The sequence below is a fragment of the Monodon monoceros genome, unplaced genomic scaffold, assembly GCF_005190385.1.
Source record: "Monodon monoceros isolate NGI ecotype Baffin Bay Population unplaced genomic scaffold, NGI_Narwhal_1 Super_Scaffold_19, whole genome shotgun sequence".
Lineage (NCBI taxonomy): Eukaryota > Metazoa > Chordata > Mammalia > Artiodactyla > Monodontidae > Monodon > Monodon monoceros.
This window is the reverse complement of record NW_021703775.1, coordinates 54986213-55003952: the sequence shown is the minus strand read 5'-3', so window position 1 is coordinate 55003952 and position 17740 is coordinate 54986213. Positions and strand designations below refer to the sequence as shown.

Genomic DNA, 17740 nt, shown 5'->3' with positions numbered 1-17740 from the left:
TAGCTATCTGTGATTGCCAGAGAAGTGCAGAGGTTTTGCGTCATTGCACCAACTGCTGTTTCCAGCATCACACCGCCGAGGTCACAACCTGGATGTCCAGATGCTGCTACCAGAACTGCTGACTTCAATGCCATGCCCCTTATGCTACAGCAATGCCAGCAAAATGGATCCCTGCCTACCATTGCCTCTCCCTCCATTTAATTCAGTTCCGATTTCACAATTCCATGTGTGCATCTCATTGGTAGAACCTAAATCACATCCCAAATCTGGGCCACAGTGACATCTGAGAAATGATGGTTTTAGCTCTCCAACATGTGTACTATGGAAGGGAATACTACAAAGAGTTGGAATAGATGTGGAATGATCCAGGCTATCATATCTTCCACAGGTCTGTTCATCTGCTCTTCAAGAAGAAGAGTGTTTTTTAACTGGTTATCTTTTTTTTTTTTAACAGCATGATCAGTAGATGTAATAACGCTTTGCTCTACTAACAAATTTATCTAAGAAATAATGTCTGCCCAAATCAGATACAGGTATCTCCCGTGGAATGCATGTATTCCTCAAAACACCTGTGTCAGTACATTTTTGTGGATGCAATACTACATTCTCATCGATTTATAGCCTTTTTTAAGATGACACTTTTTAATTGATATTCAAGTTTTAGTGGCCCTTATTTAAATTTTTGATTACCATCTTCAAGCAATTAGTGATTTGTTAGTAAACAATTTAAAAGACTAGGTTGGGGTGGGGGTGGGTAAAAGGAAAACAGAAAATTGTAAAATAGCATACTACATACATTCTTTTAAATGTTTTCCACTTTTTTAAACCTAAGACACCCTGAAATTCACTCCAGATCAGTGTATAGGAATCTTCCATATTCTTTTGTAAAGCTGTCGAATACTCCATGTTGCAAATGGTGTATTTGTCTTAGACAAATTTAGATATTCTTTGTAAACCAATCTGAAAATATTTTCCTTTTAATTGGTGAGGTTTATCCCAGTTAGAATTAATGATATAACTAAAATATTTAGTCTCTACCCCATATTATTTTGTATTGTATTTAATGTACTTCTGCTAATATATTTTTAGGTATTCTATTCCCTTTGTCTTAAGCATTTATTTTTTGTATTTAGAAAATGTCATATTGTTGTTTTAATGGTGATATTTATACTAGTACCTTTTGTCATAGTTCCTAAGCCTGATTTCCCTTACTTAACCTTCGACTATAGCTTTAATTCTTCCTATTACCTATATGGTAATTAATGAGCTTATTCTACTTTCCCCTTCCTGTCTCATTTGTTGTCACCCTTTTTTTTTAGTTGTGTTATTTCTATTTTATGAGAACATATAACATTCACATACTGCCCCCCTGCCTGCTTTGGTCTTAGATCTACAATTAAACATATTAAATACTCAACACCATGCCTTTGACTGAGCTATCCCCAATCATCTCTTGATTTAATGAAGCTTATCCTCTAGGAGGTTCCACAGGAAGGTTTCTAAGTTCAGTATTTCTTGAATTCTTCATGCGTAGAATTGTTTTTCTACAGCCTTGATACTTAAAGAATAACTTCAATGGACATCAAATCCTTAGTTTATGTTTTCTTTCCTTGAGTTTTGTGACAATGCTGTTTCACTGTTGCTTTATGCTGTGTTCCTGTCAAAATTCCAAAACTAGCCTGATTTCCTTTGTTTTGTAAATGACTTGGTCTTTTTGCCTATCTCAAGAATTTTCCTTAAGTCTAAAAGTTTTACTAGGATATGTCTCAGAGGTAACATTTACGGTCAGTTTTCCAGGTACACAGTAGGCCCTTCCAACATGTAAATGTAAGTATATTTTTAAATTTCCACAATTGTTTTCATTGAATTAGTTTTAAATATTACTTCTATCATTTTCTTTGTACTTCCTTGGAGAGCATGATCACTTGTATGTTGGACTCTCTTTGCCTATCTTCTATATCTAATCCTTTCTCATCCATTTACTTTTTAAATTTGGTTTTCCTACTCTTGGCTATTTCCATGCCTCCCCTTCACGTTTTTCAGTCCATCTACCTATTCTCCCTTGAGTAAGCTGTAATTTCATCTTCGTCTCTGAAATTATAAAAAATTTTTTTCTCACCTGTTTCCCCTGAGTTTATTTGATCAACATGTGTCTCACACATCTTCCACTTTTTTCTTTTCTGTTCTTTTTATGCTGTTGTTCTTCTCCATTCTAGGTTTTTGGATTTCTGATTCAAAGTGTTCTTTCATGTGTGAAAATACTTGTTTAATGATATTTAATGAATGCTGAAATGTATTTCAGTTGCCCCCTGCTTCATAGTTGTTTTCTAGTGGTGCGGGAGATGAGAAATGTTTTTACCGTGTGAAAAACTTTGATTTTTCACTTCTAATTTCCCTTCTAAAGTAGCTTTGTGTGGGTGTTATCTGACATTTTCTGTTCAATTTTAAATGTTCTGAATTTTCCTGAATCATAAGTAACAGGTGTTTCTCCATGGGAAGAGACTGAGGTGAAGGTTTTAGGTGGATTAATGGTTCTTAGTTGGTATAGAAAAGCTGAGCTTCTTTAATTAGATGTACCTTTGGGGATGTCTGATATTTCTTGGGACTCAATCATACTCTTTTAGGTAAGGCACTTAATTTTTATATCTTGCTTGTTCCCTTAATTCCCTTTACCAATCAGCCTTCAAAGAAAACCTCCTTCGTTCCAAACTGCATCCTGGTACCCCAGAACTGGTGCCTTCTCAAGTTGGTCGCTTCTGGTCTCATAAACTTTCAAGCCTCTTCCATTTCATTCCCCAGTAGCTGGCACTCTCCTACAGCAGGGTTCACACTGATTCTCAGTATTTACACTGAGAGTGGGATCCTTTGTTCAGAGGGTGATTTCATCTGTGCTTCACTCCTGCTAATACCTTCTCCCCTCTCCTGTTCCTGTACAGTCTCTACTTGACTCTGTCCTGGATTGGGATCCAGAGATGACTCTGATGGTTTTGGATATTTATTTTCCCACTTACAAGTTCAAGTAAGTTTGTAGTATTCTCTGTCTCTTAGTTATGCTATAGGTGTGAATTAGGGGTGTGTTTTTTTCTTCTTTTTGTTATTCTTTTCAGAAGATACAGGAGGAAGTTTAGATTTAGGTAGTTACCATAATACTATAGGAACCTGGAATTCCCATTTGATATTTTTAAAGCTATTTAAATGGCATCATTCTCTAACTATGTAGTCCTAATATGCCGAAAAGTCCATGTATTTTTGTCCATTAATTGGTATTCCGGAAACTTGGTAAACTATTATTGTAATAATTAATATATAGATTTTAGGAAGATTTTTTAATACACACAATCACATCATCTGTGAATAATGACAACTTTGTATCTTCCTTTCCTTTCCAATCCTTTTATCTTTTGTATCTTTTCTTCTTGCTGCCTAAGGCTTTCAATAAACTGCTGAAGAGAACTTTTGATCAATGGCCTCTTTTCTTACACCTAGCAATGAAGAGAAAACTCTCAAAGTGTCACTGTTAAGTAGGATGTCTGTCCTTCATGTTTTTATCTAGGGTATTTTTAGCGTAATAGGATAGTGTGTAATTCTTAGTGAAATATATCCTCTTTTCCCAGAAATAATCATTAAAGCTCACAGCTAAGGATGAAAGATCCCAAGTACCACCAGCTGTTGGGGCTATCCACCTCCTGCAGGGCTCACTGAGCACAACTCTAACTATTGAAAGTGAGCAATATCAAGTCATGTGGTATAAATATAAAACAACTTTATTTTTGCCAATAATTGTAACCAACATGCTGTCTTGAGTTCCCCTTTTCTCTGGGCAATGAATTTCATTACGACATATTAATCTCTTCTTCAAAAACTTTAACATGCGCTAGTTAAAGCAGTTCCATTTTCATTTTTAAGACTCTATTCTGCTCATTAAAATACTTAATCTCACAATTAGAGAAAATTCTTTAAACACACAACAGGTGAGAATGTTCTTTGCACCAACACTATTCCTAGTCTTTGGTTCCTGACCCTTTCATTTGGGTTATCGTTGATACTACTGGAGAAAGAAGGGAGAAGGAAAACAAATATTTTGCTATGTGCTGCCAATGGCAAGATTACTCCTCTTTTCTTGTTTTGAGCACCCCCAAGTGCTTTTATCAAGCAGCATTCTTCTGGCACATAAGCATCCGCTCCTTACTGTAGCAGTCCCCAGCAAACTGGCAACCCCAATCCCACATACCCACCACAGCCCTCAACTCTGGAGCCTAATGGCATAGATAAGTCCATTCCCCCTAACTCTGGGGGCTTAGAACTTGAGGAACCACACCAGCATGCCAACTCTCTGATTCAGCTTTATCAGGACAGATGAGCACGCTTAGCTGCTTGGCAGAGATCCTGCAGGACACTGGAGGTCATTTTCCCCTCTAGCAGACTTGCCCCGACTCTGTGATTCCTTTCCCTTGCCTTGAGAGACAGCAACCAGTTGGATACCCTTCTCATCTCCCACAGAAAGGAGAATGAAGGCGATACCTTCTCTACACGAAAAATCACTCTCTACAAAAAGCGTAACCGGCTCACTTCCAGCCTCTGTCTTACATGAATTCAAAGAGGCGGAGCCAGGTTGAGAGGGCCTACCTCTGATGAAAAGGCACTCCTTAGCCATCCCTGTAGGGAAGTGGACAGCTCAACAGCTGATGGGCACCCTAAACTTAAAATGTGGAGTAGGGAAACTCTTTTGTTCTCGCTGCAGGCTTTAGTTCTCAATTTCTGAAAAACAGATGCTCTTACTTGGCACCTCCTAACTTTACCATCTTAAGGCAGGTTTTTTTTAATCTTTAACTTAATGGACTCTGTCTCTGTCCCAGGCTTACTTCAAACCATGAAAATGATAGATGCCACTGACCTGATTTTTTTTTCATATCCACTTGACCATCTGACCAAAATCTGTAGTACAGAAAAACCATGTATCAAATATCTGTTAATGTTGAAACAAGCGAAACAAAAACCAGAGTTGTCACCATGAGGGCACGTTTATAAATAATGGCACCATGCCTGGTTCTCCATATGTAAGATGAAGCAGCTAAGCTGAAGCAATCACTCAGCTATTTTAGGGCTGGCATACACAATTTGGAGAAAGTGAAAGCTGTTGGACCATCCACTTAAAGCAACCTATAACATTCATATTTATTATGCTGTGACTTCATTCTAATTTATTAATACTTTATTACTGCAACCTAAGAGAGCGACAACAAAATTTATGAGAAGATACATCCCCTGAGGACAGGAACCAATTCTCTTTCTTTCTTCCTCCTTCTTTACATCTTTTCTACCTTCCTTACTCCCTTTATTATTTATCATTTCTTCCTTTCTTCTTTTGTTTCTCTCTACTATCGTCAGTGTATGGCACAGGCCTACCTAGCCCATCGTAAGTCCTCAGTACATGTTTGTCACATTAAACAAAAATGGAATGTTCTATTTTATTTATTAGAAATAAATATGGTACAGTAGGCACCATGGACATTGAACTATCCTCAACCTCCTAATAACTGTCTGGGAGGTTGCACCGAAATCTACAGCCGCCACTTCCTAAAGTTATGCTATCTTTGTGCACTGCTAATCTGGCTTCCTGACTGACAGACTGCTTCATTCTGCCACCACAATCTCTTATCCGTTCTATAGGCATATTGGAAGGAAATAAATCTGCCTCACAATACACAATATCATATTTCTCCCTTTCCTACTTTTTCATCTTTCTTCTCTCACAGCCAAAGAATTGGGCCTCTAAAGTCCTCTCAGCCCCTGCAGTCCTCCAATTCTGTTACTTCCCCAGATGCAATTCCATTTCATAATCACATAACCCGTATCACATCTCTGTCTGGGGTTTACTGCAATCCTCTCTCTCCAATTTCCACACACACATCATGAGTTCCTTACTGCTACCACTGTTGAACCTACAGCACTCCATCTATTGAGTTATTTTGTGGGTTTAGGGCATTGTGGATTTTGAAGGAAGTAGTACCCAAGGCACAAATTGGTCAAGAAGCAGAAAGTCTGTTGTAAAAATAAGATCAATCATGTTTTTGAAAATTCTACATGAAGAATGACCCTCTGGTCCTTGAGGATGAACAAGAAACTGAGATCCAATTCCGCAGGAATTAGGAAAGAAAGTGACAACCAAACAACAAATACACTCAATACCAGAGACAAAGCAAAAGGAGAGGAGGGACTGATTGGGACTGAAACCTAGAAACAAAAAAAAATTTGTGAAGAAAATAGGAAATGATTGAAAATAGAAGATTCTTGACCAACTGGGGTGTAGAATAGGACTGAATGAGAAACAACGGAAGATGAACAAGAGAATAGGGAGTGGGAAGGAGGTTCGGGAATTGAGACACAACACCTCAGTCTCCCAGGTGAGTCATAATGCAATGACTTCTATCTAATGTCGCTGAGCTCTGCCATCTCATCCTCTCTGACTCTATAACACCCCCATATCAATTCCCCTCTTCCACCTGGAGACCCTTGGTTGCCATTCTGCCCTGGTCTGACCTTTGTTGTGGCCTTAGAAAACATCTTTGTAATGGCAAACTGGGATAATAGCTGCATTTTGTGGTCATGAAATTGATTCATCTCACTAGTATTTATCAAATATGTGTGCTCTGCTGACTGCATCCTGGACCATTCAGAGGACCTAAGAAAATCAAAAGCAAAATAATAAAAAATAAAAATAAAGTTTTATACACATTAAAGCTCAATCTTTAAAAAATTAAAACTGGTGCTTAGAAAAGCTGAAAAGTGTTTGTACTTTGGTATTGATGTTCTGTGTGCCAAGCCTAATTTTTTTTCATGGAAATTCATGGTATAATTACAAACAACTGTCACTTGTCATTATAACAAAATAGCTTCCATTGATGGTTAGTTGCCATTGTGTTTCCTTAGTTCTAGCATTTTGAAAAAAGAAAGAGTAAAAAAAAAGGAAATGGCTAAAACTCCATAAAAGTAACATTTGGTTTTAAAGTTATAAAATTGTTGAGTCAAGATATTTTTAGTAAAATTAGTTCCATCAGTGTAAACCCAAATTCTGGCACATAAGCAGATGTGTGTGGCTATGCTCCAAATAATTGAAGAAAAAATTATTTCCATACCTGAACAGCCAAGCTACTCATAACTCCCTACTTCTCTTTTCATTTTCATCTTGACCGAGGTTGAGGTTTGCACTTCAACTCTCGTTTATTATCTCATTTTTCTTATGAACTCCAAACAAGAAGTAAATTATTGCAAAAATACCTAATTTGAAATTTGATGAAATTGACTTGAGGATGTAGGTTTCTTTCTTAATATCAATAGGGTTCTTGAACTTTTTTTTAAGATGCCATGAAAAAACAGAAACTATTCACTGAGTTTACAAATCAGAAGCACAATGCATGATTTTTATCTTCAGAGAGCTTTAATATAGTTGGAAATACCAGACAAGCACATGTGATAAACCAGTTATATTGTTAACAATGAATTGTATGATAGAGTATGTGTACATTTTATATGTTCACAGAAATAAAGATAGTTAAGGTTTGTAGTAATGTTGGAAGCATTCATGTAGATATAGAACTTAAACTGAACCTCAAAAGTTGTAGAATTTGTTCTGGGTACATAGAGCTAGGTATATCTTGTCTTTTACCAGAAAGGAAAAAAATTAGATTCCCTTGATGAGAGAAAGAAATAATATAGAGACGATTTGTGTCATTACTGAACAAAGCTAGGAGCCACAACAGTTGGGATACATTAGGATACTATTTTCTTCCCTCTATTTGATCTTCAGTGACTTAATCACAAAGGCTCTGTGAAACCACCTGCACAACCTCACTCTCCACTAGTTAAGAGAGAACTGGTGAGAAAGAAAGATTACCTATAAAGTTCTTAAAGAAAATGGTCTAATGCAGGGATACTGTGCCAGTCAAACATTTCAGAAACCTCAAAAGATTACAGAGCTCTAATTCCCAAGAAGTTACCTTCATTTCCTCTGCAAATCTTGCCCTTAAATTTTCTGTACACCATGTTGTATAGTCATTCCAAAGAAATCTGCCTGATTTGGCCCAGTTCTGAAAGAAAGCCCCCATCACTTCAGCTAAGTGGAAAACTGAAGCGATTATGAGGATAATTCAGTTGCGATCGTGAGGTGGTAAGTCACTCCAGGCAAGTCTGGGCAGTGACGGGAAAGAAGTAGGCAGAAGTGTTCACTCTCTCCAAAGGAGATAATCAAGCTGGTAGAACGTAATAAATTGCTTTCAGTAAACATTAGGGCCTTATTATCTTTTAATTTCATGCAGAAGGTATTTTTATTCTGTACTTAATCCTGTTATAAGTGCCTACACCAGAGCTCCCAATCAAATCTTTATTCTCACATGCACAGAAGGAAGAGAAAAAAAAACCACAATCTGTCTTAGTTACTAATCAATATAAGAATGGCCTAACGAAGAACAAAACCCTTGGGAAACCTTTCTAGAAACAGCCTCAACACTTCTAAGAATTTCACATTAAGGCAATTCTTTGTAATTCTTTAGACAAATGTGAACTACCCAAAAGGGTGAAGGTGGGAGAGATAGAGACAGACAAAGTTTAGGATAAAAGATGTTAAGGAAAGAAAAAGAGAGACTTTCTGCCTGATTGAAAACATTCTCTAACCCCTTGCAAAAATACATATTACCTTCCCTTCTATCCTAGAGGAGGTAGGCTGTCCCCCCTACCTGTGCCCTCACCTCATCCTACTCACCTCCTCAGGGCAGCATCCCATCAAATTCCTCCTCTCTCTGCCTTTTACTGGCCCTTTCCAATCAACATACAATTGGTGGCAAACAACTTTAAGCATTCATTTGCTTAATAAACTTGTTTATTGAAATAGGATACACATAGGGAAAAGAGCAAACATCATAAGAGAAGAATTTTCAGAGTAAATGCACCTCTGTAAACTCCATCCATATCAACAAGTAGAATGTTACCAGCACCCTAGAAACCTCTATTGTTCCCCCACCAGGGAATTCCCTCTCCCAAAGATAACCACTATCCTGACCTCTGACACCATTGGTTAATTTTGCCTATTTGACAGTTTTCTCTAAATTGAATTAATCCATATATTCTCTCGTGTCTGGCTTCTTGGACCAATATTATGTTTGTGAAAACTATCCATGTTATGTCATGCATGTAGCTTTGTCCATTAATTCTCATTGCTGTATAGTATCCTACTGTATGAATAATCTACAAATTCATCCACGGGTGATAGAGATTTAATTTGTTTCCAGTGTGGACCTTCTATTAAATATGAATTGTAAAATACGGCTACCATGAACATTCTTAGCTGAACATATGTACCCATTTTGGGGGTGTATACCTGAGAGTAGCATTTCTGTATCATAGAGTGTGCATATATTCAGCTTTAGTAGATACTGTCAGTTTTCCAAAGTAAATGGATCTAGTTACTCTCCCAGCAGCAATATAGGAGAGATCCAGTTGTTCCATATCCTCTCCAAAACTTGGTATTTTCAATTTTGTTGGTAGTGGTGGTTATTCCGGCACAAGTGTAAAGATATCTAATTGTGGTTTTAACTTACATTTACCTGATGAGTAATGACACTGACCAACTTTTCCCAGGTTAACTGGCCATTCAGATAGGAAGGATCTGTCCAAGTGCTTTGTCCATGTTTCTATTTGGGGTGCCTATTTCCTGTTTCTCTTTATGTATTGTGGATATGTTTCTCCTGAACTCTCTCTCTGTCCCTTTCATATATATATACGCATATATATACTTACATAATATAAATATATTTTATGTATAAATTCTTATATATTCTTATATAATTTATAATATATAAATACATTAATACATAATATATGCATACATAGTATATATTATACCTATATAAAAGATCTATGCTGTAACTTGTCTTTAAATACCCTAAATAGTGTCCTTTGGTAAACAGAAGTGTTCCACTTTCATGGGGTCCAATTTACCACATTTTTCCTTCATGTTTAGTGGTTTTGTGTTCTGTTTAAGACCTTTTTTTACCTACTGTAATGTCAAGAAAATATTGCTCTGTTTTATTCTAGAAACTTTGGTTTAATTTAAGTGGCTTAAATCTCCCTCTGGCTATAATTCCCACTCCTTTCCTTTGCAGTAACTTCACAAAATACTTGTCTATATTTCCCATCTTCTCTTCTTCAGAAATAAGCTGACTTCTGACTGCCCCTACCCATCCTCACTACTCCAGTGAAGGTATTTTCTCCGTGCTTAATCCATATCTCCCTAACTGCCAAAGGGAAATTTTTCCATTCCTGTCTTAGTCACTTGACTGTAGCATTTGATGCTGTTGACTAAGCCCTTCTTTTTAAAGTTTCTCCTTAAAAATTTCAGGATTCCATTTCATCCATATTTTACAACTACCTCAGTTCATTCCTTCTCAGTCTTCTTCATGGGCTCCTTCTCCTCTAATTATGTTTTAAACATAAAACTACAACATGCATGAAATTCTACTGTGTACCAGCCACCATGCTAAATCCTGGAAATATGGTGGTGAGCAAAAACACATGGTTCCTGATGTCATGGAGCTTAGTATCTGGTGGCAGACACACACATTAATCAAATAATTACCATGATGAATATTTAATTACAAACCGGGATCGTGGCTCTGAAGGAAATAAAGGCTTATAGAAGGGCTCAGGAAACTGTGGCCTGTGGGCTAAATACGGCCCACTGACTGTATTTGTAAATAAAGTTATATTGAAATACAGGCATGTCTCTCCATTTACATATTGTGTATGGTTGCTTTCACACCAGAGCAACAGAGCTGAGTAGTTGTGATAGAGACCACATGGCATGTAAAGCCTCAAATACTTATTATCTGGCCTTTTTCAGAAAAACATTTACCACTCCTGGTCTATAATAAGACACATAACCCCGACTGGGCATATGCTGGCCAGGAAAGGCCTTCTTTCCTAGGGCACTGGCTCTCGGGTCTCAGGAATAGCAGGTATTTACTAGGCAAAGAGAGAAAGGTAAAGCTCTAAACCGCAAAACACCATATGCGAAGGTCCTATATGGAAAGGAACATGGCACATTACAAGGAAATGAGAGAAACATGAGGCTGGAGAGACAGCCGGGGACAAGATCAAGCAGCATCTTGTAATTCACATTAACGATGCTTTTGATTTTTTCTAATGGAATGTCATTAAGTACTTTTTAAGTAGAGCAGGGTAGGGAGGTTTTGGTCATGACTTTTTCTCCATCTCCTGGCTCTGGCTTCTTTGGTGTTGGTTTTGTTCTCACGCTATTCAAGGTATCCCCCGACAACTCCTAGATCAAGAACTCCTAGATCAAGAACTCCTAGATCAACATCCTCCAGATTCAAGTCCAGAAGAAAAGAGAGATTCCTCCCACCACCACCAATAGTTCAAATATGTCCTGTTTCTGCCTGTTTTCAGTCACATTCCCATCAATGAGCCAATGACTGAGGCCAGAGGAATGGAATTAGCCAATTGACTTATGCCTACTTACATGGCCACCGCTAGAGCTGATCACAGGATCAGCCTCAAGCATTTGCAATAAACGTTAGATAGATGTAGCAACCCAAAGGAAATACAGGGTACCTTTTCAAGGAGTAAGATGAATAAATGCTGCATGGCAAAACCAAAATATTCTCAACACAAGACACAAATGGGGATAATTTCTCCTCTCCCTGGGTGTGCTTTCTAAGAACATCTCATTCATACCTCTGTTTTCAACTACCACCTTTAATAATAATCTATTTGTAAATATCTGTTTGTAGCCCTAAATGTTTTCCTGGTCTCCAGATCTGTTCATCCTGGTCTCCACTTGGATATGCTACACGTTTAGTTTAATGAGAGAAAACAATTCATTATCTACCCATCAGACCTACTCCTCCTTCTGTGCTGTCTTGCCCAGATCAGAATCTAAAGAATTATTCTACAACCCGTCCTGAATCTTATCAAACTGTCTAATCAGTCACCAAGTGATGACATATCTCCCTCACTCGCTATTTAAAATTCTTCAAATGATTCTTGCCACCTCCAGAATAAAATCCAACCATCCTATGAAGACAGTCAAGATGCTTCCCAATGGCCCTGCTACCCCCTGAAAAAACACTCTACTCCTCAGTCTTTCACTCCTCCGTCCTTTTGCCCATGCTTCTCCCTCTTTCTAAACTGCCTGTTCTTCTTTCTTCCTTCTTCACATGGCCAACTCTTGCTGGTTATTCAAGAATAAGCTTAATCCTCATTTTCCTTAGGAAACTTACAGAATCACTGTGAGTTATTCAAGAATAAGCTTAATCCTCACTTTCCTTAGGAAACTCACAGAATCACTGTGAGTCTAGTACTCTTCCTCTGTGCCCTCATAATACCCATGGCGCCCCCATGTCTCAAAACCTATCACGCTGCCACAGTTTATTCCTCTGTCTCTCAGAGTCTGCAAGCTCTCTGCAGGATAGGGATGTGTCTTATCTTTCTATGACCCAGTAAGTGTTTCGCACATACTAAACACTCAATAAACGCTGGTCGGAGAATTCTACTCAGGTCAACTGGGGAAAGAAATTACACTTTTTGAAGAGAATTTCATTGATGGAAATAAAAAATTAAACATGGAAACTCTATGGTAGTGATAGGGCAAGTTAATCTAAGTAAACAGTTCCTTAACATTTAAAAAAATCCTTTTTTGACCCTCTCTTCACCCCTCACCTCTTTTCTAGCATACGGTGTACATTCCCAGAGATGCAGAGCACAACTTCATGCTAAAGGAGTGTCTACTCTGATTTCCATAAAATGCCTCATTTAGTGCCCTGTACCCCAAAGGCACCCATTATTTAGTAATTAGTGATCACAATCTTCAGGCAGACACAGGATGCTAAAACTTATGGTAAGCACGCTCTAACATTTACTGTTGTAGTAATATAAGTAAATAACAGAAAGCAATTTATAGAACCACTCCCAGGTTTAAGAAAATTTCCATGGAGGTGGTTCCTGGAATTCCTTTGGTCTCAGGACTTTTAGGAGCTAATTTCCGCTCATAACAAACACTTTTTTCTTATTATTTTTTATTTCTTTCACTTATGTTTCTTCTACAATTTAAATACAATTTCCTTTAGAATATTATCTTTATTCAAGTATCGTATACCTTTATAAATTTAATTTTTCTAGTACGTACTAGGCATACTTTCCCCTGAAGGTACAATGGAGAACAAAATCAACCCAAGCTCTGCTCTTATAGTGCTTATGGTCTGAGGGGAAAACAAAGTCATTACACAAATAATCACACACACACAAACTGGAAAACAGAACACTGTGACATGTTTTGAAAATATTACAGATATCTACAGCAAGCATCTGAGTTAATACAGGATGTAACTGAAGGCTCCCTAAAGAAAAGATGCTGGGACCGGGATCTGAAAATGAAGGCAGTTTGATTAGCTGAAGGGAAATGAGACTGCGAGAAAGCAGGGAACATTTCAAGCAGGAAAATGTCACGTGCAAAGGCTTTGAGACAGGAAGGAGCATGGTATATTCAGAGGACTACATAAAAACAAAATTAATCCTAAATTCCCACTAAGCACAATTTTTCAAAGATGGAAAGCAACAGGATTTAGAAGAGACACTGAATTGGAAATATATAAATATGAACTGAATCTTGGTTCTTCCTCTCAATTTGTTGGATGACTCTTAAAAACCACAGTCTGACTTCGCAGTGAAGATGGCGTCGGGCAGTGGGACAAAAAACTTGGACTTTCGCCGAAAGTGGGCCAAAGATGAATATGAGAAGCTCGCTGAGAAGACGCTCACAGAAGAGAGAGAAAAGAAGGATGGAAAGCCAGTGCAGCCAGTCACGCGAGAGCTTCTCCGGCATCGGGACTCCAAGGTGGACCTGGAATCCAAACTTGGGAAGACAACCGTCATTACCAAGACCACCCCACAGTCTGAGATGGGAGGATACTATTGCAATGTCTGTGACTGTGTGGTGAAAGACTCCATCAACTTCCTGGATCACATTAATGGAAAGAAACATCAGCGAAACCTGGGCATGTCTATGCGTGTGGAACGTTCCACTTTGGATCAGGTGAAGAAACGTTTTGAAGTCAACAAGAAGAAAATGAAGAGAAGCAGAAGGATTACGATTTTGAGGAAAGGATGAAGGAACTCAGAGGAGGAAAAGGCCGAAGCCTACAAGAAAGAGAAACAGAAGGAGAAGAAAAGGAGGGCTGAGGAGGACTTGACATTTCAGGAGGAGGATGAGATGGCAGCTGTGATGGGCTTCTCTGGCTTTGGTTCCACCAAGAAGAGTTACTGAGGCTTTCTATGCTTGGCTTTTTGCCAGGCCTAACTTTGTGTGTGTGGGCACCATCTTTTGGGAGGTACTGGGGAAAGTCCTTAAGACTGGCAGTGGGGAGGGCTAGAGGGTGGGTGTTTGTGGTTTCCCTCTACCTTGGGAGAGAGCACAAGATGCAAAGGAATGTGGTGTGGCATGTTCCTTCAGCCTCAGTATTTCACTGGAGACAGAGGACCTCTGATCATCTGACTTCCCAATAAAGAAAACACACCTCTTCTGGAAAAAAAAAAAAAAAAAAAAAAGCACAGTCTTTGCGTACCTGCCTTTCCAAACGTGTAAAGTGGATTAAACTAAGTTTTTCACCGTAGTTCTCAGAGTATATTGCAATTCAAAAATTAATGGGAAACTATCCTGGACCAATGTCAAGTATTATTATTGACTATATTTTGTCCTCATGGATTTTTTTTAACTGAAAGTAACTTGGCAGAACTTTAGCTTTCCTATAACGTTCCTCATACCAGCAAATAAAGATTCATAAATCAATATTAAAGATCTAGGGGATCTTTTACCTGACAGCCAATGTTTTCCTAATTTTATTTTATTATTTTTTTACTTTTTTAACATTTTTATTGGAGTATAATTGCTTAACAATGGTGTGTTAGTTTCTGCTTTATAACAAAGTGAATCAGTTATGCATATACATATATCCCCATATCTCTTCCCTCTAGTGTCTCCCTCCCTCCCACCCTCCCTATCCCACCCTTCTAGCTGGTCACAAAGCACCGGGCTGATCTCCCTGTGCTATGCAACTGCTTCCCACTAGCTACCTATTTTACATTTGGTAGTGTATATATGTCCATATATACACTACCACTCTCTCACATTGTCCCAGCTTACCCTCCCCTCTCCCCGTGTCCTCAAGTCCATTCTCTAGTAGGTCTGCATCTTTATTCCCATCTTGCTCCTAGGTTCTTCATCAGCATTTTTTTTTTTTAGATTCCATTTATATGTGTTAGCATATGGTATTTGTTTTTCTCTTTCTGACTTACTTCACTCTGTGTGACAGACTCTAGGTCCATCCACCTCACTACAAATAACTCAATTTCGTTTCTTTTTATGGCTGAGTAATATTCCATTGTTTATATGTACCACATCTTCTTTATCCATTCATCTGTCAACAGACACTTAGGTTGCTTCCATGTCCTGGCTATTGTAAATAGAGCTGCAATGAACACTGTGGTACATGACTCGTTTTGAATTATGGTTTTCTCAGGGTATATGCCCAGTAGTGAGATTGCTGGGTCGTATGGTAGTTCTGTTTTTAGTTTTTTGGAGTTTTGTTGTTGTTGTTTTTTATTTTTGGCTGCGTTGTGTCTTCATTGCTGCACACGGGCTTTTCTCTGGATGTGGTGAGCAGGGGCTACTCTTCATTGTGGTGCGCAGGCTTCTCATTGTGGTGGTTTCTCTTGTCGCACAGCATGGGCTCTACCTGCATGGGCTTCAGTAGTTGCGGCACTTAGGCTCAGTAGTTGTGGCTCGTGGGCTTAGTTGCTCCGCGGCATGTAGGATCTTCCAAGACCAGGGCTCGAACCCGTGTCTCCTGCATTGGCAGGCGGATTCTTAACCACTGCGCCACCAGGGAAGCCCTCTATTTTTAGTTTTTTAAGGAATCTCCATACTGTTCTCCATAGTAGCTGTATCAATTTACATTCCCACCAACAGTGCAAGAGTGTTCCCTTTTCTCCACACCCTCTCCAGCATTTATTGTTTGTAGGTTTTTTGATGATGGCCATTCTGACTGGTGTGAGATGACACGCAATGTAGTTCTGATTTGCATTTCTCTAATGATTAATGATGTTGAGCATTCTTTCATGTGTTTGCTGGCAATCTGTATATCCTCTTTGGAAAAAGGTCTATTTAGGCCTTCTGCCCATTTTTGGATTGGGTTGTTTTTTTGATATTGAGCTGCATGAGCTGCTTGTAAATTTTGGAGATTAATCCTTTGTCAGTTGCTTCATTTGCAAATATTTTCTCCCATTCTGAGGGTTGTCTTTTGGTCTTGTTTATGGTTTCCTTTGCTGTGCAAAAGCTTTGAAGTTTCATTAGGTCCTATTCATTTATTTTTGTTTTTATTTCCATTTCTCTAGGAGGTGGGTCAAAAAGGATCTTGCTGTGATTTATGTCATAGAGTGTTCTGCCTATGCTTTCCTCTAAGAGTTTGATAGTGTCTGGCCTTACATTTCGGTCTTTAATACATTTTGAGTTTATTTTTGTGTATGGTGTTAGGGAGTGTTCTAATTTCATTCTTTTACATGTAGCTGTCCAGTTTTCCCAGCACCACTTATTGAAGAGGCTGTCTTTTCTCCACTGTACATTCCTGCCTCCTTTATCAAAGATAAGGTGACCATATGTGTGTGGGTTTATCTATGGGCTTTCTATCCTGTTCCATTGATCTATATTTCTGTTTTTGTGCCAGTACCACACTGTCTTGATTACTGTAGGTTTGTAGTACAGTCTGAAGTCTGGAAGCCTGATTCCTCCAGCTCCATTTATCTTTCTCAAGATTGCTTTCGCTATTCGGGGTCTTTTGTGTTTCCATACAAATTGTGCAATTTTTTGTTCTAGTTCTGTGAAAAATGCCAGTGGTAGTTTGATAGGGATTGCACTCGATCTGTAGATTGCTTTGGGTAGTAGAGTCATTTTCACAATGTTGATTCTTTCAATCCAAGAACATGGTATATCTCTCCATCTATTTGTATCACCTTTAATTTCTTTCATCAGTGTCTTATAATTTTCTGCACACAGGTCTTTTGTCTCCTTAGGTAGGTTTATTCCTAGGTATTTTATTCTTTTTGTTGCAATAGTAAATGGGAGTGTTTTCTTAATTTCACTTTCAGATTTTTCATCATTAGTGTATAGGAATGCAAGAGATTTCTGTGCATTAATTTTATATCCTGCCTAATTTTTTTTAAATGGCCAATTGCTAACCATGTGACATGAGTAATCAACAATAGAATATAAGCATGAGTCCTGAAAAACTTAATCTGTTTCTTAGTGATGGAAATTGTAATTTGCTGAGAAACAAGGCTGAATAGTGGATACGTACTGAATTGTGATTTGCAGGCTCTGCCATTTAAAGAAACAGAAAATCAATTCACTTAGGTGAAATTTAAAGGTAGAAAATCAGGTTTGGGTGGGGGAAAATACAGTGAGTTTACCTCCAGGCAAGTATAACTGGAAACCAATGGAGACCCAAATAGAGTTTTCCAGGATAAAGTTAGAGAAGTAGCATTAGAGCTGCTTGAGAAGGCTGGACTGGAGTTAAAAGGTAGGAGTATAGGTAGAAGTTATAACTTCAGGAGTGAAGGTATTGCCCATTCACTCATTTCAGATGAAGTACCCAAGTAAGTTCTGATTGCTCCTAGT

The 17740-nt window shown here is 38.3% G+C and overlaps 1 pseudogene across 1 annotated transcript; it reads left to right on the top strand.

Annotated features, from left to right (window-relative positions):
* Positions 1-13741: 13741 nt before the first annotated feature.
* LOC114900308 lies at positions 13742-14550 on the top strand (annotated as a pseudogene). The gene has a single exon (XR_003794819.1). The product of XR_003794819.1 is annotated as a zinc finger matrin-type protein 2 pseudogene (transcript).
* The last annotated feature ends 3190 nt before the right edge of the window (positions 14551-17740 follow it).